Source organism: Mustelus asterias, chromosome 4, assembly GCF_964213995.1.
Source record: "Mustelus asterias chromosome 4, sMusAst1.hap1.1, whole genome shotgun sequence".
NCBI classification, from domain to species: Eukaryota; Metazoa; Chordata; class Chondrichthyes; order Carcharhiniformes; family Triakidae; genus Mustelus; species Mustelus asterias.
The window spans coordinates 147,589,591-147,616,079 of record NC_135804.1 but is presented as its reverse complement, the minus strand read 5'-3'; the positions used below and the strand labels follow the sequence as shown (position 1 = coordinate 147,616,079).

Below are 26,489 nucleotides of genomic sequence, written 5' to 3'. Positions count from 1 at the left end.
ATCGCATCTACTTCCACTACCTTCCCCGGCAGTGAGTTCCAGGCATTCACCATCCTCTGTGTAAAAAGAAAAAACTTGCCTCGTACATCTCCTTTAAACCTTGCCCCTCGCACTTTAAACCTATACTCCTAGAAATTGACCTTCCACCCTGGGAAAAAGCTTCTGACTATTCACTCTGTCCATGCCCTGCATAATTGTAGACTTCTATCAGGTCGCCCTTCAACCTCCGTTCCAGTGAGAACAAAGAGTTTCTCCAACCTCTCCTCATAGCTAATGCCCTCCATACCAGGCAACATCCTGGTAAATCTTTTCTGTACCCTCTCCAAAACCTCCACATCCTTCTGGTAGTGTGGCGACCAGAATTGAACATTTTCCTTTTTGTGATTATTTCTCGGACATAAACTGAGTAATTTTTGAACAGTTGACACAGCACCTTTAATCAGTCATTGTGAAGTTGATTGTTTATCTTTAAGTTTAATTGTTTTTGGACATCTTTGGCCTAGGTGCTATTTAACAGTTAAACAATAACCCAACTTAATCCAAGCTGGTTATCAGCAAATGTGCAGCTTGTGTTTGTACATCTTCGCCTGGGCTCCAAGGCTCAACTACAACTTTTACCCTGAGCAGTTTTGCTGAAACTGCAGACTCGGATGTGAGGTACGGATCCACAGGTACTGTGCTGCCCATGTTATTAGTTCATACAAATCCCATTTTTGGGTACAGACCAATACTGGATTGGCAGGTGATTTTATTCTGGGGAGGCACCACCACTGAGTGCAGAGTTGTCCTCGTCCAATATTCACATGTATCTTTTTCAATGTGCATCAGGAACATTTTCCAACACCGAGCTGCCCAACCTTTGGAATTCCACAATACAGATGTAGCTGCCAATCTCCTCAACCACTTGCTCAACTCCATCTTTGAAGTCTTTGTCCCCAGTAAAACCTGTTCCACCATTGCTGTTCCTTCTAGTTTCGTCCCTCATGTCCCAAGAGAGACAAGCGTTCGTTAGTGTACAATTGTTTAGTCACCAAGTCTGGCTGAGCCACAGTTTTGGTATTCTGTCAAGGCTGCTCACCCTGAGAGGAAAGAAACCCCGTTTCTGTTCTTGTGCCAATCTCCTTCTCCATGGACTTCCATTGGATTGGTCCATGGCAATGTTTAGCAAAGTACTGCAGTGAATTGCCATTGTCTTCTGCAGCATGGCAGACTGAGGAATGCTGCTGCTGCCATCAGGTGTATTGGAGGGTTTACAGGTTGATGATGAACGTATTTGGCCACATGATGAATGCATCTTCCATGGTCACCAAGTCCTGAAGTGGGAATTGGACCTGGAGCTTCTGGTGCAGATGTAGCGACACTACTACTCACCAAAACACCACCTAATCTTGAACATCCGTCAAATCCTTTCCCCAGGCCACTCCACCCTCACCAGCATGTCTGAGGAGCTTGCGCACTTCTTCACTGAGGTTGCCTGTGTTACCCCATCTCCCACTGACCAGCAAGTCAAACCTGCCCCACCCTTGGCTCTTGCCCCAGCCTAGGCCTCACACTGGGTGTTTGCCACTTGGAGTTTATTTTGTCCAATAGACTTGCTCCTTGCTCCCCAGACTGCATTCCTACTGAAGTATTGATCATTCCCATTGCTAAGTATGTAAGGGTGAAAGAATGATATGCTGATGGAATTAGGTGAAGTTGGGTGGGAAGAGCCTCCAGTGGAGTATTAACATGGGTACGGGTCGGTTTGGCTGAATGGTCCTGCTCCCTTATGTACATTCTCTGCAATATTTCAGCTCAAGTATTGATGAAAGCCTCATTTGTGCCTTTGTCTCCTCTAGTTTCTGGCTCTCCTCCCTGTATAATCTTCCAAAACTCAGCTGGCCATTTCACACCCCATACCAAGAACTGCTTATTCATTACCCAGTCATCAATGAACTGCCCTGCTTTCTGTTTCATCACCACCTCAAACTTCATCTCATCCTACTATTCAGTGCTGCTCCTGTGTCCAACTTCCTCCAGCCCTAATTCACCCTCACTTTCTGTGGCTCTGGTTTCTTGCACAATTTCTTTCTTTGTCTTCGCCCTTCCATTTGATTGTCATTAGCCATCTAGACCTTGCACACAAGAACTCCCTGCATAAGCACCCCTCCGTCTTTTCAGACTCTCTCTCGCTCTATGACCTTTTCTGGTATCCTCCTTTTACCTCTGATCAGTACAGCACAGGAACAGGCCCCTCGGCACCCCCCCCCCCCCCCTCCCTCCCCCCAATCTTAATTGCATGCCCCCTAGTAGACAAAGCTGTGCCGGTTAGGTGGATTGGCCATGCTAAATTGCTCCTTGGTGTCCCACGATGTGTAGGTTCGATGGGTTGGCCATGATAAATGGGTGGGGTTACAGAGTTGGGACAGGGTAGAGGACCTGGATATGATACTCTGTCAGAGAGTTGGTGCAGACTCGGTGGTCCCAATGGTCTCTTCTCCACTGTAGGGATTCTGTCAGATCTCCCCTCAGCCTACACTGCTCCAGAGAAAACAACCCTGGTATGTCTAGCCTCTCTTTCTAGCTCATACCCTCATGGCCCATTTCATTAATACCCTCTGTTTAGCTAGTCTGGGAATGATTTTCTGCATTGTACGAATGTGAGTCGCTCTCAGTCCCAGGAGTCTGGAAGCTCACGTCATTTGGTGTTCTGACCCAAAGGAGAATTATGTAGAGTGTTTAGTAAAATTCGATCCCCAAATTACACGACTCTTTTTATTGCATTTGCAATAATTTAGGTCTTGTCTGATTTTTCCTGCTTCCATTCAGCTTTGAGTTGCCTCTCATGAGTTTCTGGCTGCCATCTTGGTTTTCAGCGGTGCAAGTCTTGCTGCTTGAGTTTCCCCTATCCACAGGTCATAATTAGGTTCCAAACCTTTGGTATCTTAATAATTGGTGTTGTCGGATTGCAGTACTTGCCATTTGTACAAGCTTTGCAGAAAATGGCATATCAAATATTTAGTGACTGATTTATTGTACAGTTTTTTTTGGTTTGTTCTTCCTAATTCAATAGCCATTTAAATAGAACAAAGTCAAGAGGAGGCAGTGGCCTAGTGGTATTGCCACTGGACTCGTGATCCAGAGACCCAGGGTACTGCTCGTGAATCCCACCAGGGCAGATGGTGAGATTTGAATTCAATAAAAATCTAATGATGACCCATCTGGGGTTCACTAATGTCCTTTAGGGAAGGAAATCTGCCGTCCTTACCTGGGTCTGGCCTACGTGTGATTCCAGACCCGCAGCAATGTGGTTGGCACTCAAATGGAGGGCAGTTAGGCATGGGCAATAAATGCTGGCCCAGCCAGCTATGCCCACGTCCCATGAACAAATGATAAAAAGAAAATTATTTCCAGATGTGCTGGTTGCAGTGGAGCATTTTTGAGTTTCGTGCTTGCAGTTGGACTTATTTTTCAGCTTGTGATGGTGGTCCAAACTCTCGTTATGGCATCAGTCAGTCATTGAGTGAATGTAAATGGACTTCCTGCTCCTCTGGTTACCCGACACCGGTTGTTAGTGTGATGATTTTGAACCTTGTACCTATTTTGTTTGACTTGTTCACTCTTGACTTTGTTTTGACTGGGTTGAACTTTGCAGCACATGCCAGCTATTGCTGTGCATTGGTTGGAACCTGATTTGCCCCAAACATGTTCAAATCATTAGTGGCAGAGGATATCAATGGTTGAGTAAACCTGAACTATGTGACTTAAGGTGAGTCACTCGTCATTACTGGTTACTGTGGTGTGTTAGGCAAACGAATCAAAGATTAATGGCCCTTGAGTAATTGAGGTTTTCTCATTAGTGAATATACTAACTACTCTCAAAGATTAGTATTTCGTTACTTTGATATTTTGTGCTACAGTATTAATTTATTTACAAATCATTGATGTATCCAAGGTCTGCATGAGTTGTACGTGTGTGGAAATGTTTATTCTTTCTGATTCTCTTTTATTTCCAAGTATGTCATGCACCATTTTGGAAGCTTTCTTACCAGTAAAAATTGTCTGGTATCTGTTACTTTTAACGATGTACTTGAAGGCATTTTAACTTCCAGTGGCCCTGCTCCTCCTCTTGAATTGGCAATCATAGAATCCCTACAGTACAGAAGGAGGCCATTCAACCCATCAAGTCTGTACCGACTGCAATCCCACCCAGGCTCTAGTCCCACAACCCTCATTTATCCTAGCTAATCTCCCTGACACTAGGGACAATTTAGCATGGCGAATCAACCTAACCCACGCATCTTTGAACCAAGCAGGCTGTAGATGACCCATAATGTGAAGGGTAGAGCAGTGGTTGTGAAACAATGCCTTCCAAATTGTCACTGGGTCAAAATTCTCCCTAACAGCTCTGTAGGTGTACCTACACTATGTGGACTGCAACGGTTCAAGAAGCTGGCTCATCACCATCTCCTTGAGGTCAATTAGGGATGGGCAATAAATACTGGCCTAACCTAGTGTTCCCTATTTCCCATGAAGGAAACAGAAGTACAATGCAGCATATTTCCCCTGCTACTTTTAAGAGGGATTTTCCTTGTATTGTTTACATCTGTGCAAGTTCTTGCAAACGAGCAGGCATCTAGGCTTATCGAGTGAGCATTATCAGGTTTCAGTGCTTTATACATATTCACCAGTGCTTCATAGTTCTACAGGGCTGGTTGCATGGCACCTTGTTTTAACTGAGCAATTTGAGCCGTTGCAGTATATCTCAAATGATATCTTATGGTTTGTCATTCTCATTGCAAACCAATAAATTTTTAGGAAGCTTAAATGATTGTCGTTGACTCTGTCTAAATGTCTGACATGGCTGAGTATCAAGGACAGCTGGTATTGGAACAAACGTTCAACTGTTCAAGGCTAGCTTAATCTCCAGTCTGTCAGTCATGGAGGTTAGGGTCGGTATTCAAGGCAAAACCCACTGTTTGTAAATTTATGCTCCAGTCCAGAAGAATTCCAGTTCACTTCATTGACAAGGCCAAGTAAACATCTGTACTTATGTGTGCACACAATTGGGAAATAATCTCGCAATGCTATAGTTGATGACTACATTGAAAACCATTTCTATGTTGAAACCTAACCAAATTGGTTGAATGGTTGTGAACCCTGACTTTCGAACGACAATGTTAGTGACGTAAAAACAAGGTGCTGGAGGGAAGAAACTCAGTAGATCATACAGCATCTGTGGGATCTGTAACCCCTCGTTAAAACTAACAATAGTTCGAGGTAGGTTTTCCACAAAGCTCGTGTCTCTGACGTGGGATATGAACCCACAACCTACTGACCAAGACAAAAGCTGAAAGGTTGTGACTTAAGTCAGCAGTTTAGGGACAACATAAACCTAATTATATAGCATTAGGACTATTTATTTTAACTGAAAATGGGGATTACTGTGGCTTGGTGGAACCGTGAGGATGTCCTGGTTGCTCCTGCGGCAAGCTGGGATGAGTTGTGTGTATGATATTTCTATCAGTTAGGTTACTCATTCATCTTGTGCATCAGCTGAGGGTACCGTAGATGTTTAGTGAATGTGCCCATGGAACAAAAGTCTTCAGTCTTGGACAAGGAGTGGCAAGACGTGGGTTTGAGAAGTCCCAGTCTCGTGCTCGCCTAATTGGTGAGGGACAATTTCGGCGAGGGTGCTGCTCTCTGCTTCTCCCACTCGCTGGACATCCAGTTTCAGAGCAGCATCTTGACTACAGTTAGAGAATCATGGATACAGACTCGAGAGTGGGAAAGGATTTTGTACTTTATTCAGAAAATATTTGAAAGAAACATCGCTATTTTGACAATTTGAAATGTTTTGTAACATGCAATGATATTCTCTACAGAGACCAAGACGCGATGGGCCGAATGGCCTGTTTCTGCACTGTAGGGTTTCATTGCACTCTGAGGTGCTTCAATACAGTAATGTGGACATTACAAACATTCCAATATTTCTGTTACAGAGCACAACGCTGTTCAGATTGCATTTTTGGGTCATGTTGCACTCTGAGGTGCTCCAAATCAGTTACATTTACTATTAACCATCAAGATTCTGTTTACAGTCCGAGGGGTTTACATGGTTACGAGCCCCTCGGTATACATTGGCTGAAAGGCCTTACACGGGGCTGTTTTGGCTGCTGCCCCACGCTTGAGTGCTTCCCTCAACACCTAGTCCCGGACCTTGGAATGTCCCTGTCTGAGAGTGGGAAAGGATTGCTTGTTCTTGAGTTGGGGGAGGGGTTAGGAATTTGCCTCCCCTGTCCTTGTCACTTTATTCCAAAACTTCTCTTTGGGGTAAGTCTGTCGAGTGGGTTTGTGCCACTCTGTGTTTGTATCAAGAAATGAATTCGATCTTTTTTCCCTTCCCTCAAAAAGACTCAACAATTCCTCCGTTTTTTTTATTTTAAAAAGTCAGCCTGATTGTGGCTAGCTTGCAGCAAGCTGAAGTTGTGTCCGGACTATCCAACTAGCTTCTCTGTTCCAAGAACTGAGCATACCTAAAAAGGTGAGGAGAATTAAGCAAAGACCAGACTGACCCACCATTAAACAAATAATGGTTGATTTTATATTGGTCTATCTGTTACCCGGTCTGCTGCTGAGGCACACGTAGTCAAAAATGTCTTTCCCTGCCTCTGCTGAAGTAGTTGACCCTTGGAGCCATGTGGTCAATCCAGCCTCGGGCAAAGGGGGACAACAGTAATCTGAATTTTTCTACTCCTGATGACTATCTAGTGACTTCTGTTGGTGTGGGTGCTCGCGGGGGCGGCACGGTAGCACAATGGTTAGCACTGCGGCTTCACGGCACCAAGGATCCGGGTTTGATTCCTGGCTTGGGTCACTGTCTGTGTGGAGTCTGCATGTTTTCCCCGTGTCTGCATGGGTTTTCTCCGGGTGCACCGATTTCCTCCCACTGTCTGAAAGACGTGCTGGTTTGGGGCGGCACGGTAGCACAGTGGTTAGCACTGCTGCTTCACAGCTCCAGGGTCCCGGGTTCGATTCCTGGCTCGGGTCACTGTCTGTGTGGAGTTTGCACATTCTCCTCGTGTCTGCGTGGGTTTCCTCCGGGTGCTCCGGTTTCCTCCCACAGTCCAAAGATGTGCGGGTTAGGTTGATTGGCCAGGTTAGAAATTGCCCCTTAGAGTCCTGGGATGTGTAGGTTAGAGGGATTAGCGGGTAAATATGTGGGGGTAGGGCCTGGGTGGGATTGTGGTCGGTGCAGACTCGATGGGCCGAATGGCCTCCTTCTGCACTGTAGGGTTTCTATGATTTCTTTAGGTGCATTGACCCGAACAGGCGCTGGACTGTGGCGACTAGGGGAATTTCACAGTAACTTCATTGCAGTGTTAATGTAAACCTTACTTGTGACTAATGAATGAACTTAAACTTTACTCATAGTAAATACCTTGTTCAAACTCTCTTTTTGTAAGCTGACACGTTGCAGAGGTACCAATGAGCTGATGGCTTGCATGAGGAGGAAAAAAATTGGAAAGGCAGGTTCGAGTTTAATAGTGTCACAAGTATGCTTGGATTCACACTGCAATTAAGTTACTGTGAATGTCCCCTAGTCGCCACACTCCAGCGCCTGTTCGGGTACACTGAGGGAGAATTTAGCATGGCCAATGCACCCTAACCAGTCTTTCGGACTGTGGGAGGAAACCCACGCAGACATTGTGGAGTCTCCCCATCCGTGACCCAAGCCGGGAATCAAACCCAGGTCCCTGGTGCTGAGAGGCAGCAGAGCTATCCTTGTGTCCTCTGGGTCAGGTGACATGTCGCACAAATTCATTTGACGCAAAGGAAGAAGCATGTTCTGTAGAAGGAAACCCGAGAAGAGAGCTGTTTCCTTGAAGGCTTCCCCCACTTGCTGCACCAGCCATCTTGTATGGTGTTATTATTAGACTTCTAAGAAATTTCTTGTGTGGCAAAAGCAGCTGTTTCTAATAAGTATGGAAGTCCTTTTCTGAGACCTCATTTAGTCAGAAGGATGTCTCTGATCCAATTAGTTCCTGAAAAATCTGTCTTGCAGCGTAGAGGTCATTCCTGGATGTGGGTTTTTATTGGTCCACCTTGGTGTACTTTTGCATGATTTGAACAGTTTTGACTGGGCACTCAAATATCCAGCCTAATTTCACAGAGCTTCCCAATGGGAACATTTTCTTCAACATCATCTGTGTCACTTTGAAATCTAGATTAACAGTCCCTTTTGTTGCAGTAACATTTGACTTCACTAACGGTGGGCTGGGGGGGGGGGGGGGGGGGGGGTGCTTCATGAAAGGGTGGTCTCAGTGGGTGTTGAATGCATTAGATGTTACCATGACAACTGGGCTGGCAAAGACTTTCGGTTGGAACAGATGTCCTTTATAGATTTTTGTGCCGCTCCACGTATTTCTCTGGGCTGTGTAGACTTCCCCATTGTCTTTGACTGATCTTGTCATTTTTTTTCAGTGGGTGTTGTGTGTCTGGATTTGATTTCAGTGTCATTGTCCCGTAAAGGTGCAATCGATGCCAGTTGTTGTGAACCTGCCAAATTAGGATTATCATCACTCAATGCTTCAGAATCCTGATCTGGATTTCCTCCACCTCCCCACTCAGTGGTTATTTGGTACTTTTTCCTGAGTAGCCCAAGTTTGTCAAGAGCTTTACTGTGCTAAAAATTGTGGATATCAAATGTCCCCTTTATTTCATTATCCTGCGATGTAATTTAACCTGTGTAACTTGCAAGCTAGTTTTGGAATTGGATAAAGGGGAGGGGGGGGAAACTCCGCTATTATGGAGCTGGTGAGATGCAGGAGAAAGAACTGTAATTTTCTTCCCTGTTTTGAGCCCCTCCCCCATTGGAAACATGATCACATAAACCCTTATTCAGAATACATTTTTGGTATGAGGAACTGTTTTATGAACCAGTGCACATTGTTCATGGACTTGGATGTTCCTTTTTAGGAAGAAAGCAAAGTCTGTTAAAGTTACTCTTTTTGAACCCTGTTAATTGCTCTCAAATGAGCAATTGTTTGCTAGAAGCCATTCCTAGAATCTTGACAATGCAGAAGGAGGCCATTCGGCCCATCGAGTCTGCACCAACCACAATCCCACCCAGGCCCTATTCCCATAACCCCACACATTTACCCTGCTAATGCCCCTGACACTCGGGTCAATTTAGCATGGCCAATCCACCTAACCCGCACATCTTTGGAGTGTGGGAGGAAACCCACTCAGACAGTGAGAATATGCGAACTCCACGCAGAGGCTGGAATCGAACCCGGGTCCTGGTGCTGTGAGGCAGCAGTGCTCACCACTCTGCCACCATGTCACCTCCGCGCTGTCATCACCCATCTCCACATTAAGGTTGTATAATGTTTTGAAATCCACAGTTGGTAAGTGAGGCTAGATGGATGTTAGGGAGTTGACGAAATGCTGGTAATCTTCTGATTTAGCAAATTAACAGCATATTTAAATATCCAATATATTTCCAGTCTTACGATTTAACCAGGAACAAAAGGCAAATTCCATGTGGTATTTGCATGGCAGTTCAAGCTCCTTCATTCCACCCCCAGCCCAGTCTACTTGCACTTTCAGCTGTTTGAAATGACCCAAATCTCTGGAAAAAGTATCTCTTCAACTCGTTCAGCCTCATCTCCCAGACAAATGTAATTTTGGATGCTGTTGAATTTGAACTGGGTGTAGTTTTTAAAATATGCAGGCACTGAATACCATTCCAGCATATGTCATTGTTCCAGACCTGACACTTGATAACGCATTGTGCTCCAGTAATGTTCTTTACCTGCAGTTCTCAAATTACATTTCTTTTGTGTAACTATTGTGTGCGTAGTGAGCATTCGGTTGTTGAGCATGCGTGTTACTGAAAGGTGGTGTGCAGTTTTTAATCTCAGATCTGTGTTGGACTTATCCAGGTAGGTAGCGGAGGGGCAAAACACAGAGCCAGTGGTAGGAAGGATTGGGGAGAAATTGTGCTTTCCATGGTGTAGGTGCAGAAAAGGGCAAGATGAACTATGGTGCTTTCCGCAACTGAGTAAGATTAATGACATTTTCCCTGAAGCATGATCGCTCCGGTGAGCTGTTGGAGGAATACCTCCCACCCAGAGTGAAGAGGGGGGGTAAAGAGAGCAAGTGTTCCATGACCAATTCCTGTGAGAATGGAATGTGGAAAAGCAGCCTCCATGGATTGATTTTTTTTTTAGTGGTGTAGGATTGTAAAGTATATCTGTTTTACCTGATTATATCTCGTATACCGGCACGGTGGCACAGTGATTAGCACTGTTGCCTCACAGCGCCAGGGATCCGGGTTCAATTCCCAGCTTGGGTCACTGTCTGTGTGGAGTCTGCATGTTCTCTCCGTGTCTGTGTCGGTTTCCTCCGGGTGCTCCAGTTTCCTACCACAGTCCAAAGATGTGCTGGTTAGGTGCATTGGCCATGCAAAGTTCTCCCTCAGTGCACCAGAACAGGCACCGGAGTGTGGTGACTAGAGGATTTTCACAGTAACTTCATTGCAGTGTTAATGTAAGCCTACTTGTGACGAATAAATAAACTTTAACTTTATGATTGTTGGATGTTTAATATTCAGCGTCAGGTAATCACAATTAAAAATTGCACATATTGGAAGACCCTTCTTCAATTATGTTTCTTGGCTGTTTCCCGTGAGCCGTGACTATTTTAAGTATTTAATATGAAGTTTAAAATGGATTAGGCTGAGTTAATAGTTCTCCTCAATACATTTGAGTAACTTCTTGCTAATGCGGCAACCCAACCAGTTGTTCCTCCTTCTCTAAATACTTTTCATGTAGATTGCATTTTGCTGCAAGCTGGGGGTGGGAGAAATCGTCTTTAAGAATGGCAACTTCTGGAATATTCAGTGGTAAACAGTAAATTAAAGGGTCAGGGAAAGCAGGGCACACTGATGTATCTGTTGTTGACTTGAGGTAAACTGTAGACCGTACAGTGGAATTATTTGCTCTGTAGTCCCTGCTGGGTGTGGCAAAAATAACGACATTAATTGAGACCTTTGCAATTCATGCTAATCGTATTTATGATATAGAATCATAGAATCCCAACAGTACAAAAGGAGGCCATTCGGTCCATCGAGTCTGCACCAACAATAATCCACCCTATCCCGTAACCCCACATATTTACCCTGCTAATCCCCCAAAACTAGGGTCAATTTATCATGGCCAATCAACTTAACCAGCACATCTTTGGACTGTGGGAGGAAACCCATGCAGACACGGGGAGAATGTGCAAACTCCACACAGTGACCCAAGCTGGGAATTGAACCCGGGTCGCTGGCGCTGTGAGGCAGCACTGCTAACCACTGTGCCACCCTAATATAATATCTGAAGAATGGTGCTGAATCACTTGATTGTGTGATGGAGGCATTTGCTTTGCATTTTTAACAGTCAGTCTCCAGGCACTAGCCGAGGTTATCATTGGTGATCGACTGCACTGGCAGTTCATACAGGGAGAGCTACCAATCTTGTCCCTGCTACAAGACATGTCATAAAGAAAGTAACTGCACACTACCCCTCGAGCAAAAACTGAGAATTGTGTGCAGGACTTGTCTGAGATCTTGCATGGCACGCACTTGGTGACTCTGAGTGCAATATGAAGTGGTAGAATGATTCAGCACTCTGTTTAAATTTTGATCAAATTGTTGTCAGAATTGAAATCGAAGACCTGTTTGCAGCATCAGGGATGTGACTAATGTTATGTTGAAGGTGCACTTTTAATTTTCAACTGAAGTAAAATATATTGTAACTGCATTTATTGGTTATATCATCTAATGAAACGAACCTTGTCAGAATGAATTATGGTGTTTGGGGCTTAAAGGCTGTGACCTGCAATCTCCACAGGGCGATTTGGAAGAGTAGTTGTCAACTGGAGTTCAAATTGTTTTAATATTTCTCTTGTGTGGTTGCCTGACCCTCCATCTCTTCTTTGAGCAATGTATCTCTTGTAAGTAATGGCTTTGTTCCATTAGCCTTTTTTGCTCTACTGCTTTGTAGGTTTTTTGCCAACTCAGAAGTACCGTGTCACGGTATTGCAACCAAAATGTTTTGATAACTCGGATGAGAGCGTGTGTTAATGAAGATGGATTAATATCTGGATGTGATTTGTGAAAGTCATCTTTATACACATTGCTGTCCACATCGCGTGCATATGGGATATTGGCATTGAGATTGTGACTGGTCCGACAAAAGCATAAGGCTGTTGCAGATTGACATCTCCGATTGTGTTAAACAGTTCAACCCTACAGGAGAATATTGCTGCAGCATAGGATATAATTAGAATAGTTCCCGTTTCGCATTCCGAGAGCAAGCTGTCAGGAAAATTGCAAGCTGCCTGTACTCCAACCAACTGGTGGTGCGCATCCTTAATTTTCCTCAGCTGTTTTTTTTTTCTGGTTTGCTTTTTAACTTGGGTTAAGGAATAGAACAACCGTATTTTCAAGGCGGAAAAGGCGTGTCTGCTTTTGGAAGGGGTTATTTCAAGTCAGCTATTCTTGGAACAGAACTTGCTTGCGGCAAAAGCCCTGAACTCATCTTTTGAGAGAGACATTAAAGGGTGATAAATCACCAGCTTCGTTCCAAGCCACAAACCTATGTTCTTGAACGATGTAGAGCCCACGGGGAGGCATGATTAAAACCTAAAACAAGTGTTCCTAGTTGTTTAAAAGGACCTTTTATAAAAGGAAAAGTTAACCACTAAGATTTTTTTTAAAAAACGATGAAACAAAAATTTTAAATCTTTTTATTTGTTTTTTAATCTGTCTTGTGGTTTTTAATCTGGTTTGTGTTTAATCTGCATTACTGTTTTTTAAAAAATAGTGGTTAACTTTTTATAAAGTTAAACACTTTTTTTGTGTGAGAGAAGGACAGAGGAAAGGGTTTAAGTGTGCTGTTTTAATAATTGAGCGCTTGCTAACACACGACAGGAGTGTGGAGTTGTCTGTTGCTGCTGCAGTGAATTGAATTTGCTGCCGTCAGTAAGTAGATGGTTGGGATGTGCGATTTGCACCTGAGGCACTGGGTGGGAAGATGTGTCGTACAGAGTGGGGTGAGCGATAAACTGCCTGCTGATTGGCTAGGCAGGCAAGCACTCTATTGCTGGGAGAGGAAGTAGCCTTAACGCTGAGCAAGGGAATGAAATATTGAGCAGGAGCTCTGTGACCAGAAACAAGGCTGCCACCTGGCATTAGGTAGATTAATGAAGAAATATAAAACTCTCTTCACTGCTGTTAGCCAAGCTCCTGTTGTCGTGTGGCCCAACATTTTTAAACAAGCAATTTTAAATGTTCTGCAGTGACGTGGCCAAAGATAATTACGGCTAAGGGAAGCCTTTCAGCTCCTTTTTTAGTCTGCTCATCCAGAAACAATGTTGGGCATTTAAAATCATCTCCTCTTCCCCTCCCTTCAATATTCCATGTCTGAGCTTCTCTTTGTCCCTGACATGTGTTTGCTTAAAATGTGAGTTTGAGTATCCTGAGCCCTGAAGTATTAGCAGTAATGTCACCCCCATCCTCCTGAGTTATGAGGGAAGGGTGATGCACCAGTGCTGCAGCATTCATTGAAACGTGTTTAGAAGACCTGAAAGCTAATAAGTGCAAATCTCTTGAGCAAAAACACTGATTGCAGTCTCGTTCTGCAATCTGTTGTGTTAGGATATTAGGATGGTGCCTGTGTAGACTTTCTTTATTCTTAACATGAACCTTTAAATTGTTGCCTTCCGGACACTTTTCTGAACCTCCTTTGTAAATTCCACAAAGTTTTATTTTTCTTTCTGCTTCATTCATTTCCCCTTTGGGTCCACACCTTGCCCCTTCACCCATTTTCATCACTTTCCCTCCATCTGGCCTCTTACCTATTCTTGATTTTTTTTCATTGAGAACTGTGTTGGCGAGATATCGGACATCTTCACTTTGGCCTCCCCTCACCCTCTCTTAACATGTCTCCCCTAAACATGCTGCACTCATTTCTCCCAGGTCCAACCCTGTTTTTGTTATCAAACATGGTGCCATTGTTGTCTGCCTCATAAACCTCTATCTTGTAGACTTTAGGCGGAGGTGTGACACCTGCCCCTTGCATCTCCTCTCTCCTCACTGTCCAAGGCCCCAAACGCTCCTTCCAGGTGAAGCAGTGATTAAATTGTACTTCTTTCAATTTAGCCCCCTCTGTATTTGATGGTTACATTATGGTGTCCTCTACACTGAGGGGGCCAGAGGCAATCTTGATGGACTGTTTTGTATAACATTTCTGCCCAGTTTGCAAGCATGATCCTACCCTACTGATCACTTAGCATTTTAGTTCACCATTTTGCTCATGTTACTGTCCTTGGCCTGCTGCACTGTTCCAGTGAAGCCCAACAGAAGATGGGGAAACAGCACCTCCTTTTCCAATTAGAAACCATACAGCCTTCTGGGCTCAACATTGAGTTCAACAACTTCAGCCCGTGAACTCTGTCCTTCCCCCTCCAGTCCCGGTTTGTATCTTATGATTTTGTTTTCAACATTGACCTTTTATTCCGTTGTTAATACCTACGCTTGACCAATGCTTTGTTTATTTACTGTTACCACTCACTTTGCCTTGTGTTCCATGACATTTGGCATTTAATCTCCTCTGCCCTCCCCGCTGCACCCAGGCCATCCCATTGTTTAGCAGCATAAAACCCAGTCACATTTCTACCTCTTCAATTCTGATGACGAGTCACCTTGGACTCAACATTAACTCTGTTTCTCTCTGCACGGATGCTGTCAGACCTGCTGAGTTTATCCAGACCTTTGTTTTTATTTCTGAACTCCATCATCCGCAATATTTTGCGTTTATATACTTTTGTTTAGCCAATTGAAACTTAATCAATCAGTTGCACGGTAAATCTTTTATTTTCCGCAGAGTGGCTTGCGCTTCCGCCTAGGATCTGTAGCAATGTAACGGGGCGTTGTTTTAGCTCACAATGGTAAAATAACAGAATTGAGTGCAAAGCTGGGAGTACAGAGCTCCATCATTAAGTCTACTGATTTCCCAAAGTGAGTCACGGCACAGCTGGCCTACGACGCACAAGGCAAAAATATTGGAATCGACTCTGGAACAATGGAACTGGTATCCAGGAAATAGTGATTGTTTATTATGTCAGTTATGGAGAAATAAATGGAAATCTGGCCACTGGACAAGTAGAATGTTCTCCAAACATATGCCACTGCGCACAGACTTGAAGAGAATGCGTAACAACATTCATCGGTCGCATTTCTTTTCTATTATTCCAGGACAACATTGGGAAAATCACCCCCACCCCCCCCACTCTCCCCAAGCACTTTGTACAATTTAAAACTGAAAGAAGGGATTGTCAATTGAAATCCATTCAACTCTCTTGAAGATTGAACGGACAGCAGGGCTATTTTTGACATGGTGAGTTGGTGTGCCAGATGAGACATCATTTTGTGCCAGTTTAAAGTAGGTGATTTGGGTTTGGATTAAATTTTCACTGGAGCAAAGACTTGGAGTTGGAAAGACCGGGTCTGTAGATGTGCTTGGAGTAAGAAGTCTCACAACACCAGGTTATCTCCACATTGATGTACTTAGAAGCAGAACATTGTGCTGTTGAGCAGCAATCAGTTGGGTTCTGTTGAGGAATCCTGTCTGATATTTGGAGTGCCTTGGTCCATATAAACTTGGTTATCAGTATGCTCCATGCTGTTTTTAAGGGAGGTTTAGTCTCCTAATAGTATTAAATGTTTGAGTACTGACCAGAATAGGCCAAGGGAAATCTTTTTCTAGTTGGGTGAGATGGCCTGACTGCAACTACATGCTTGGTGAACAGTGATTAGTGCATCTTTGAATAGGAATTATTTAAAACTATGTGGAAGAAAAGGAGAAAGAAGTTAAATCTATATCCTGACTGTTCAATGTTGTCAAGCAAGTAGGTTCATTGGAATTTGCTAAGTCAACAAGTTTGCTGTGTAAGAAGAGTGTGGCACTTCTCAAAATGAAAAACTGGCATTGTGTGATGGTGATAAAGATAATACTTGGAATAATTATACGTTGGGTGTGCACAGGTTTTAAACTTCTATTGAACACAGAGTTTGATGTGAATTGCAAACGTATTTTCCATTATAGTCATAGACATTGTAACTCAAACTGCTTTCTAAATCGTACAATATACAGGCCATACCTAGGGCTCTGATGACGTTTGGAGTGTGTGCAACACTCTGCAGTATATCTCTACTTTAAAAAAACCTGTTTGAAGCGTTACTCTGTGCAAGAAAAGTTGAAGCCATTAGTCCAGTGTTGTCATACTCATAAAATGAGGTTGAAAGCTGAATTAAGGAATGTCGGTAAACTATTATAAAAGTTGACCACCTATAATAAGTACTGATTTGTCCACGTTTCGCCTCCAAACTGACCTGACGAGATATTGCACTCTTAATTTTTAAAGTTGTATAACGTCTCCATTTAGGACCCTCTTTGATGGCCACCCTCTGATCAAACTTTTGTCATTCCTTTCAACAACTTTCCTTCAGTCGGAGCTCATTATTCCTCACAAGTAAATTGGCAAGTTTTTTCATGTTGAAGGCATTATATTTTGACTGTGGCTCTTTGTTTTTGAAAATATGGTATTTGTTTCAATTGACTGGAAATTTTGCAACTTGAGGACTGAGACAATGCAAGACCGCATTCCAAGGGGAAGTGTAAAGAGGGAGACATTTCCTGTAATCCAAACACCCATTGAAACTCATAACTGTCTACGCAAAAACTTTGAAAATGCAAAGTGCTGGATATTGAAATAATGGCTGCCACATACATACCCACTAGAACCTCCTGGAAATACACAATGGGTGAAGTATTTCGAGGCCAAGCTATATGCTGTTAAGACATTATAAGTGACACAGGTGGTATCAAAGTCTTCAGCAGAGGAAACCAGCTGAAGGCGGTGCCCTCTTTCCCTGTCTTTTGGAACAAGGGTTGGAGAAGCCAATTTTGCCAGAAATTGGAACCAGATAAAGTTGCCCTTTCTTTGACTCAAGAAGTCCTTGTTTGGCTCTTTGTTGGTCAAAGCTTAAATAATTTAATATATTCTAATCTGGAAAAGAAACTTTAAACTTTGTGACCAGCCCAGCAGGTTGAATCGCGGGGGTTCTTGTTCACCACTTCTCACCTGGCAGTAACAAAATGAACACCAAGTCACCGATTCAACGAGAAAAGGTCAGAAGTGACCTTTTAGTATGTACTGAAGAATTTGTCAGTGTTCTATTCTGAGAAGGTCTTGTTTACTCTGAGAATGAAATGGTTCTGTCCTTTCATTTCAATAAGCTCAGCCACAAGTAGGCAATTTAATAATGAATGTCCCTCCTCACGAGGTAAAAGTCATCATTATGAAGTTCTTGGTTTTGTTACTTAATTTATTTCGACTAGTATTTCAGAGCCAAGAATGATGACATTTATATCCACTAAAATGTTCCATTGCAGTAAATACATTTCATGCAAGCTTCAAAATCAAACTTTCTCACATTATGCAATGATTTTATACTCTCAAAACCTAATTTATGGGGAGGTGAATGGCTGGTCGTGGTGTGCGCATAACTTTTTTTGTCACGTGCCTCTCAATAGATTAAACTGTGTGGTTTTTTAGAACATCCAACACTGACTTCAAGTACAACTATATACTCCAAATCCATTGTCAGTCCAGTGGGATCATTGTTGGTGTAATGTCTTATCTGTAATCTTGACTAAAAACTCCTTGAGGGAATCCGACCAGAGCAATGGCAGATTGGATATCACCTTGCCCTCTCTGCTATATGGAGATTGTTGTGCACTCCATTTGCCTTGCTGAATAGCACTGAGTAGATTTACCAATTTTAAAAATTCATTTGTGGGACATGGGCGTCGCTGGCTGGCCAGCATTTATTGCCCATCCCTAGTTGCCTGAGGGCAGTTGTCAACTACATCTGTTGTGGCTCTGGAGTCAGATGTAGACCAGACTGGGTAAGGACGGCAGATTTCCTTCCTTAAACGACATTTGGTCGTCAATGATTTCATCGTCATCAGTAGATTCTTAATTCCAGATTCCACCATCTGCCGTGCCGGAATTCGAACTCGGGTCCCCAGAACATTAGCTGAGTTTCTGGATTAATAGTCCAGCGATAATGTCATCACCTCCCCAGGTCTTGGCTGTATCTACATAATTCTTTGTGCTGTCCATTTTGTTAACTTGCCTGCATGCTGTACTTTAAACTTTGCTGATGTTAAATTTTGTTCGTCGCTGACATACCTATTGTGCAATGGTTTCATGAGTTACTCATGGCATTATCAGCACATTGGCTCCCATAGCCCATCACTATCTCCACACTTGGGTTTGTTTTTTTTGGCTACGTGATCGTTACAATCTTTTGCACATTGTTAGCCTGTATGTGAATTCTTCAATGTCGGTTGCACTGCATTTGGGAAGCCAACATCTTTCCTGAATAAAATACCATTATTATTAATATTCCCCTCAGTCTATCAATGTACCTGAATCCAGTATGCTCCATGTTCTGTATGTTGTCTTGTTTGGGCGTGCTGCTTCATTACAGAGTAATGGTCGGTAGAGAAAAATGGGGGAAAAATTCAGTTTTGATCCAATTAATGTTGTTTGCTTTGAGCAATAGTGTGGAGGAACGAAGGCCTTCAAAACGAATTGTAGATACTTGTGCGTCACCATATTCACTGCTGCTGTGGTAACAGTTTGGCACGTCTTAGAGAAAGTGCTGCAAAAACTCTGGCCTGGCAGCATCTGCAGAGAGGAAACATTTTGAGTCCCAATCCAATCAGATCACAAGCATCCGCAGTATTTTGCTTTCATTTGGGTGTTTTATTGCCGTTGAGGTCCCTTCCTCCATCCCTGTCTTAGTGGTTGAGTTGAAGAAGTATGGGTTTATTTCGCTGAGAACAATTCACTTTTTTTTTAACCCTCTCTCTAGTCACTTTTCAGACGGCGCTCCTCGTCAGCACGTAACTGGTTGAGCTGATAAAGGAACTGGGTGGATTTGAACCCTGGGCGAGAAGCCAAGGGTTAATATCTCGCCAATCTGTGACAGGATGCCGTCACCTAGATTTGAATTGCTAAGCCTCATTTAACAGGTTGCCAAACAAATTCCCACTCGACTCCATTGGGGGTAAATTTTCAACAGCTAGCCTTGACTGACCTTTTACTGCCTCCTATCCTGTAGGGATAGGGCTATGGTCCAAAGGCTTCGGTCCCTGGTGGGGGTAAAATTGCAGTCATGGCTCAATAATGTAACTGAGTGACCGCCCAAATTGAAAATGGCAGAATTTGGACGGGACACAGGCTGGCAAGTCGTCTAGTGGATTTTTAACTCCTTCCCGCCTTGATTTCTGATATGGGCAGGATTATCATCCAGCCCTCAAATGTTAACTCTTGTTTCAAGTTGGTTACTGTGCACAAGTGCTGTAAGGTCTAAATAAAATGGCACCAACACACCAAGATCATGCCCGGAATGATGACCAAATCCATACACTGTTCTCTGATGCCTGTAAAATACAACCTAACCTTCCTGTGAGCCCAGTTCCTCGGATAGCATTTTATTGCAGTGATTTGAATAACCAGTTTGCATTTTATCTCAATGGTGTGGCGCTGTTGTATATCTGACTTTTTCTTGGAATAAACTTTTTGGAATAAACTTGTGAATGCAAGCAGGCTTTTTCCACTGAGGCTAGGGGAGAAATAAACTAGAGGACATGGGTTAAGGGGGAAAAGTTTAAAGGGAATATTAGGGGGGGCTTCTTCACGCAGAGAGTGGTGGGAGTGTGGAATGAGCTGCCGGATAAAGTGGTAAATGCGGGCTCACTTTTAACATTTAAGAAAAACTTGGACAGGTACATGGATGAGAGGGGTGTGGAGGGATATGGTCCAGGTGCAGGTCAGTGGGACTAGGCAGAAAAATGGTTCGGCACAGCCAAGAAGGGCCAAAAGGCCTGTTTCTGTGCTGTAATGTTCTATGCTTCTAAAGCAGTTTTATTTCATGACCACAGGACGTCTCAAAATGCTTCACTGCTAATGAAAACTCTCTTCATTCGCCATTGTTGTAACGTAGCAAACGTGATTGGCCATTTGGACACAGCAATGAGGTAATGGGCAGGCAATCCCTTTATGATGCTTGAGGGATAGACATTGGCTGGAACATTGGGGCTGGCACAGTGGTTAGCACTGCTGCCTCACTGGGCCAGGGACCTGGGTTCTATTCCCGGCTTGGGTCACTGTCTATGCAGAGTTTGCACATTCTCCCCGTGTCTGCGTGGATTTCCCCCGGGTGCTCCAATATCCTCCCACAGTCCAAAACACGTGCTGGTTAGGGTGCATTGGCCATGCTAAATTCTCCCTCAGTGTGCCTGAACAGGCGCCAGAGTGTGGCGACTAGGGGATTTTCACAGTAACTTCATTGCAGTGTTAATGTAAACCAACTTGTGACATCAATGAATGGAAAAAGCTCCCCTGCTTATTTTTTTGTTGAACGGTGCCTTGGAGCTTTTCCTGGAATTGTGGGGAGGGGTGGGGGGGGGGGTCGAGGTTCATCCAAACAATGGCATCACTAACGGTACAGCATCCCTTGCTCAAGACTTGAGTGGGACTTTAACCCACCACCTTCTGACTCAGAAGCCAGAATGTTCCCGACCAAGCCAAAGCTAACATATTTAAAATCCTTTTCCAGCTTGAAAAGTCATGTTATTTTTGCTGGCATTGTGCATTGAGCCTAGTATAATTCATCCAACCTAATCGCTGGCTTGTTGCCAGTCGCAGAGTCTGATGCGTCTACCAGCATCGAACTCGTAGGGTAATATTCACGGTGACAAAGTGTTCCAGTCAAAATTGTGAATCACTTCCTGTGCACCCTCTCTCCCCTTTCACCCAGTGCTAAATGAAGACAGTGAATCTGATCTGGAGGGTGTGTTTAGTGTATTACACATGTACATGTATATAAAAACTCTGCTCTGTCTCAACACTACATTCCACACCCTCGCAGCTGGCTGAAAGCATTAGCTGGTAAGGAGTTAGTTGCAGTGCAGCATAACACTTATGTCCTGCTGGTAAGGTTAAGCATACTTTTGTGTGAATATTAGAAGAAGGTTAAATAAGTTTCGAGTGTTAAGTATTTCGGGGAGAAACCTAACCTCAAACATAGTCTTTCTAAAAAATCCTGAACCTAAAGTAAACCTAGAATCATTATTTAAAAATGTTTTTTACTTTTCAGTGTAAATAATACAATTCACCTGAATAATTGCGGCTTGGTGTGCGGGATAGTGTTTTGACCTGTTTACAAGGCATTAGAAAAGCCGCGTTATGTAATTTTGTGTAAATAGGCTGCTGGAAATCAGTCGGCACACTAAGAATGGCTCGATCCGTTAGTCTTTGGCGGGCTGCTTAAGTGAAGCAATCTAAACCTGTTAAAGCTCGTCACTGCCTTTCTGCTCAGTCGGAGTGGAATGAGAAGTTATGTTCGTGCTGCCACTCGAAACGCTACATTTATTGTGAGTCATTTAGAACGAGAGTCGAGCAGTGGGGTGAACTAGGCTAGTGACTGACTGCTTTCCTCTGATCTCAGTCCACATGCCACATGGGGTCAGTGGGGTATCTGGAAAGTGACCATGGAGAGTAATGGATTCATGAGAGCGATTACATGTCAGGAGCTGTCCAGGGTGGGATTTGAGTGGAAACGATTAATGATGCAGTCTGATTCTGGGGATTTGGTTACAGCCATGAAGTCAGACAACAATCTTCCTTGTGAATGCTCTTTCATGTGTCCCCTCTCGCTGGTTATCTCTTATTTTAATTGTAACTATCATGCTGATGAATTAACTGTCTCGTACTTTTTTCGACAATTGTAAAGTCTGAAGTTAGCTATCAAATTCCTTGCCTGGTTCCTATTATCAGAAAATGTTGACATTTAGGAGCAGCAGAAGGATGTTTCAGCTAGATATTGACTAATCTGTACCTTAACCTCATTCACCCTCCTTTGATCTATATCACTACATACCCTAAACCAACAAAAAAAACTATCCACATCCGCATTCAAAATTTCAGTTGAACTCCACAGCCTTGGCCGAAAGAAAAGTTCCAGATATCGGCTACTTTTTGTGCAGCAGAAGTGCTTCCTGAAAACAAAATAAGGGCTGATTTGATTTATTGTCACTTGTATTAACATACAGTGGAAATTGCGCGCTATACAGACAAAGCATACCATTCATAGAGAAGGAGAGAGTGCAGAATGTAGTGTTACAGTCATAGCTAGGGTGCAGAGAAAGATCAACTTAAAGTAATTGGACAGCTGTACCTTAAAAAAAACCAGTGCAGGAATAGTGGGCTGAATGGCCTTCTGCTGTGCTGTGTCGTTCCATGGTCACCCCTCGATCCTCCAAGTCAAGTTTTTGAGAACTGTCTTTGCAGTTGGATCTGGTTTAAGCTCTTGGAACATTCCAGTAAATCTATACCATACCCATTCCAAGGTCAACGTATCTTTCTGAGATTTGATTTGCAAAACTGAACCCAATGCTCCAGATTGTGCCTCACCATGGTTCTGTACAATTGAAACAATCCTTTTCTTTGCCAACCTCCACCTGAGGTAAAGGCTAACTTTCCATTAACCCTTTGATTGCTTTTAGTATCTGTGAAGTAGCTCCTAGTGATTTGTGTGAATGGACATGTTTTCCACGACTCCTCTACAGCTGCTGCGCTCTCTCCATTAAGAAAAAGAGGAGCCAGAATATTTTCTTAATTTCAGATTCCCATCATGCACTGCTCTTTGCTCTTGTATAAAGTAAAGTTTATTTATTAGTCACAAGTAGGCTTACATTAACAGTGCAATGAAGTTACTATGAAAATCCCCCAGTCACCACACACTGGTGCCTGTTCGGGTACACTGAGGGAGAATTTAGCATGGCCAATGCACCAGACCAGCACATCTTTCGGACTGAGGGGAAACCGGAGCACCCAGAGGAAACCCACGGAGAGAACGTGCAGACTCCACACAGACAGTGACCCAAGCTGGGAATCGAACCTCTGTCCCTGGCACTAAGGCAGCAGTGCTAACCACTGTGCCGCCCAAATGCAAATGGTAATGCAAATGCATGCATGATCTTGTAGAGCAGTGGATAGTGTCCCTCCCTCAGCCACCCCAGGACTTGATAACTGAAGAACATGACCAAATAGGTTGGATGACAACTTGTTAATCTTTCCACGTAACCACAATGGCGGGTGGTAAGAGCGGGATCGATTCCTGGTCAGCCACGCAAGTGAAAAGAATGTTGGAGTCTCTACCATCTCTACTATCCACAGATCCAGACTACAAAATCATACAATTCACACTCCTTGCGGAGGGATGTCTGGATGGCCAATTTAGAAACCCTACAGTACAGAAAGAGGCCATTCGGCCCATCAAGTCTGCATCGACCACAATCCCACCCAGGCCCTATCCCCCATATCCCTACATATTTTACCCACTAATCCCTCTAACCTACGCATCTCAGGACACTATGGGGCAATTTTAGCATGGCCAATCAACCTAACCCGCACATCTTTGGACTGTGGGAGGAAACCGGAGCACCCGGAGGAAACCCACACAGACACGAGGAGAATGTGCAAACTCCACACAGACAGTGACCCAAGCCGGGAATCGAACCCAGGTCCCTGGAGCTGTGAAGCAGCAGTGCTAACCACTGTGCTACCGTGCCGCCCTAATGTGTATCAGATTGATGCCAACAGGGTTCTGTTCCCTGTTCCAGCTGGAGGTGGATTTGGGGAGCTGCCCCCTTGCCCCACCTCTGGTGGAGATCGTGTCGCTGTGTTCTTCAGACAGAAAACTGGGGGAAAAAAATGAATGCAAATAGCACTACTTTTGAGGGGGTGGGTGCAGGAGCAGCGGACCTGGGTGAACATTTTCAAATTGTCAAAGGTGGCTGGGGGCAAGTTGAGAAAATATATGAAATATTTGGCTTTGTAAATTGACACGGAATACAAAACCAAGGAAGTGATGCTAAAACCTTTCAAATCACTGGTTAGGCCTGATTAATGTATTGTGTACAGTTCTGGTGTTATATTTCAGGAAGTGTGCCAAGGTCTGGAGGGAGGTTTTCGAGTCATGTGGAGAAACTGGAATGTTAAGGGGAGAAAATTGAGGGATTTTAGCAGGTCCAATAGTGAGAAGCTGCTTCCTCTGGCCTGCAGCATTCTGGGAATTCGTAGACACTCCTTGCCGTGTGGGTGGCCACCGGTTTCACCAGCTTGAGAGTCCGGTTTTGGAGCTTCAGCGATGTGTCTGCGAGGCTGAGGGGGCCATGGATAACACATTGTTAGATGTGGTTACCCCGCAGCCCGAGGAAATGGGTGACCAGCTGTCAGAAGAAGGGGGGTGCAGGCAGGTAGTCGGGGAAGTCCTAGACTACATCTCACTTTTCTGAACCACTTTTCTGTGTTGGTGGGAGTGACGGTTCCTCTGGGGAGTGCAGCCAGAGTCAAGTTCACGGCATTGTGGGTGATTCATCTGCCCAAGGGGGGAGGAGTAAGAATGAAAGGGGAATAGTGGTAGGAGACGCGATAGAGAGGGGCGCGGAAAAGTGTTTTTGCAGCCGCAAACATGACTCCAGGATGGTGTGTTGCCTGACCAGTGCCAAGGATGTCACTGAATGGATACAGGGCATCTGAAAGGTGAGGGTGAACAGTCAAGAGGTCACAGTTCACATTGGTACCAATGATATGGGTCGAAAGTGGAATGAGGTCCTGCAGCAAGAAGCTAGGTAGCAGATTGAAAAGCAGGATCTCAAAGGCTAAAATCTCTGGATTACTCCCAGTGCCACACGTTAGTGAGTGTAGGACGATGGAGCAGCTGTGGCTGAAAAAATGGGCAGGAGTTTGTATTTAGTTTCCTGTATCACTGGGTCCATGTCTGGGGAAGGTGGGACGTGTACAAGTCGGGTGGGCTGCACATGAACCAGAATGGGACCAGCATCCTTGCGTGGGAGTTGCTAGTGTTGGGGAGAGGGGTGTAATCTAATTTGGCAGGGGGGTGGGTTATGGAGTGGAGAAATAGCAGCGGGTGATGCACAGCCAAATATAGAGGGAAAGTCAAGTCAGTCTGGAAGGCAGAGCAAAGATAGACATGTTGAGGCACAAGGCAATGTGGCAAGGCTGGATGGCATTTATTTCAATGCAAGAATCTTGCAGTTGAGGCTGATGAATTGAGGGCATTGATTAACACGGGAGGATGATATTGCATTACAGAGACATAGCTAAGGGAGGAGCAGGACTGGTAGCTGTCGTAATATTGATCAAGAAGTCAATTACTGCAGTGAAGAGGGATGATATCTTGCTGACTCCCCAATTGAGGCCACATAGGTGGAACTTAAATAACAATCATGTTGCCCGGGTGACTGTGTGGAGTCTGCACCTTCTTCCCCTGTCTGCGTGGGTTTCCTTCAGGTGCTCCGGTTTCCTCCCACAGCCCAAAGATGTGCAGGTTAGGTGGATTGGCCCTGGTGAATGCGCAGGATTGGCGGGTGGATGGGCCTGCGGAAGATGCTGTTTTGGAGATTTGGCACAGACTTGATGGGCTGAATGGCCTCTTCTGCACTGTAGGGATTGTGGTTCTAATACAATGAAAGTTAAGGCACGAGGGCGTACAGAGGCCCAGAGGGATTATGGGGTGCATATCCAAAGATCCCTGAAGGCAAGTAGATAGGGTAGTTAAAAAGGCTTATGAGGTGTTTGTCTTTGAGTGATGCATAGAATATAAGAGCTGAAAGGTTAGGCCACAGCTAGAGTGTACTGTTTACAATTCCGCTTGCCATACTGTAGAAAGGATATGATGGCACTAGAAAGGGTGCAGAGGAGATTCACCAGGACGTTGCCTAGGCTGAGCTATGAAGAGAGGCTGGCTAGACTGGGGTCATTTTCCTTGGAGCAGAGAAAGCTGAGGGGAGACCTGATTGAGGTGTACAAAATTACAAGGGATGTAAATTGGGTAGATGGGAAGAAAGTTTTCCCCTCAGCAGAGGGATCAATAACCAGGTGGCATCGAGAGGATTTGACGAAAAACTTATTCAAGCAGAGGGTGGTGGGAATCTGGAACTCATTCCCGAAAGGGTGGTAGAGGCGGGAACCCTCTCACCATTTAAGAATCATTTAGACGAGCATTTGAAATGCTGTAGCACACAAGGCTACGGATCAAATGCTGGAAAAATGGGACTAGAACAGATAGGTGCCCGATGGCCAGTGTAGACAAAGGGCCTCTTGCTGTGTACGGCTTGATGAAATGAAGCATTTTAGTCATTTGGTAAATTAGTGATGTGAAAAGATGAATGGACCCTGGCAATAGAGACAAATTGGATCATCGGTCGATTGCTTATTGCTGCTCCCTTTTTAATCCGTTTTGAATCCTTCTGAGGTCAGCAAGTTCTTCAGGTTGAAAGCTGCGTCCTCTGCAA

At 44.2% G+C, this 26,489-nt stretch overlaps 1 protein-coding gene across 7 annotated transcripts in view; it reads left to right on the top strand.

Moving 5' to 3' along the window:
• acsl4a (acyl-CoA synthetase long chain family member 4a) overlaps positions 1-26,489 on the top strand; it is a 73,750-nt gene that overhangs the window by 3,740 nt on the left and 43,521 nt on the right. The window contains exon 1 of one of the 7 annotated variants that reach the window (XM_078211924.1): positions 21,033-21,057. The exons of 4 other annotated variants lie outside the window; for them this stretch is intronic. The gene's annotated coding sequence lies outside the window, so the exon portion shown is untranslated. Of the gene's footprint in view, positions 1-21,032; positions 21,058-21,083; positions 21,102-26,489 lie in introns of those variants that run through there. 2 more of the 7 variants (XM_078211920.1, XM_078211921.1) reach the window with 2 other exon arrangements.